This window comes from Aotus nancymaae, unplaced genomic scaffold (assembly GCF_030222135.1).
Source record: "Aotus nancymaae isolate 86718 unplaced genomic scaffold, 86718_ANA_hifiasm-v0.15.2.pri h1tg000029l, whole genome shotgun sequence".
NCBI lineage: Eukaryota > Metazoa > Chordata > Mammalia > Primates > Aotidae > Aotus > Aotus nancymaae.
In genome coordinates this window covers 81,979,105-81,980,616 of record NW_026988442.1, presented here as the reverse complement: position 1 = coordinate 81,980,616, position 1,512 = coordinate 81,979,105, and the positions used below count along the sequence as shown (strand labels likewise).

General features: G+C 43.9%; 1 pseudogene; it reads right to left on the bottom strand.

The window, feature by feature from the left end:
* Window positions 1-212: 212 nt before the first annotated feature.
* LOC105728149 (fez family zinc finger protein 2-like) lies at window positions 213-951 on the bottom strand (annotated as a pseudogene).
* Window positions 952-1,512: the final 561 nt, after the last annotated feature.

Below are 1,512 nucleotides of genomic sequence, written 5' to 3'. Positions count from 1 at the left end.
TGGCCTGATGCGCCTGTAGAACTGCTCAGCTTCATCTGCCTTGGAGCAGAGACTCAGGGGACTCTAACATGTGCAGCAGCTCAGAGTTGTCCATCTCTCGCTTTCCAGCCAGGTTTTTTTTTTTTTTTGCCTTTTAATTTTAGAAATAAGTTTATATGTGTGATCTGTTTTCGGGTGGTACAGGGAGGGAAGGAAGGGCAAAGCAGTCGCTCTCAGCTCTGCACTGTCCTAGCCAGGTCCTTTGCAGAGTGGGCAGCAGGGCCCACGCTGTCGTGGATTCACACACGTTTAAGTCAGTTTCTGCAAAACTTTTTGCCACAAGTGGCGCACGTGAAAGGCTTCTTGTCGTTGTGGGTGTGCATATGGAAGGTTAGGTCGTAGACCTGGTGGAAGGCCTTGTTGCAGATGGTGCGTTTGTACTGCTTCTCGCTGCTGTGGGTCAGCTTGTGGTTCCCTTTTTTGGTGAAAGCCTTTGCCGCCAAATTCGCAGACAAAGGGCTTGTAGCCCGCGTGGATGTGGATATGCGTGGTGAGCGGCGAGCTGCGGTTGAACGCTTTGCCGCACTGGTTGCATTTATGCAGCTTTTCCTGGTTGTGGATCATTTTGTGCCTGCAGAGCGTGCTGACCCGGCGAAAGCCTTTGCCGCAGACTTTGCACACTAACGATCTGGCTCCGGTGTGGACCAGCATGTGTTGGGTGAGGTTATAATGAGCGTTAAACACCTGGCCGCACAACTCTCAGGCGAAGTCTTTGGGTTTGCCATCTGCGGAGCCCCCTGGCAGCTTGCTGTGGCCCTTGACGCCTCCGCGCTTGGCAGTCAGGGCCGAGTTCTCCTTCAGTACCTGCGCCAATGGCGCCGGCAAGTGCTCCTTATGGGGATAGGGAGCCAGGTGGGGGAACTTGTCCATAGCCAGACAAGTTATTACTGATTCAATTTCAGAACTCAACATTTATTTGCTCATGGTTTCAATTTCTTCCTAACTCAATATGGCAGTTTATGTGTGGCCAGAATTTTTCTATTTTTTCTAGATTTCTAGTTTGTGTACATAGAAGTATTCATATTTATCTCTGAAATATTTTTGTATTTATGTGGGATTGGTTGTAATACCACTTTTGTCATTCTGAATTTTGCTTATTTGTATCTTATCTTTTTTGTTGTTGTTAATCTAGCTATGGTTCTGTTGATCCTGTCTTTTCTTTGGAAGAAACAACCTTTGGTTCCATCCATTTGTTTTCTGAATGTTTTGATCTCAATTTTGTTTAATTCCACTCTAATTTAGTTATTTCATTTATCCTGCTAGTTTTGGAGTTTATTTGTTCTTGTTTTTCTAGTTCATCTAGGTGTGATGTTAGATCATTAAGATATTTCTAACTTTTAGAGGTAGTTGTGTAGACTGTAAACTTTTAACACTGATTTTGCTGCATTCCAGAAATTTGGGTATGTTGTATCTTTGTTTTCATTTATTTGAATAAATTTTTATTTCTGCCTTCATTTTGTTTTTTACTCAAAA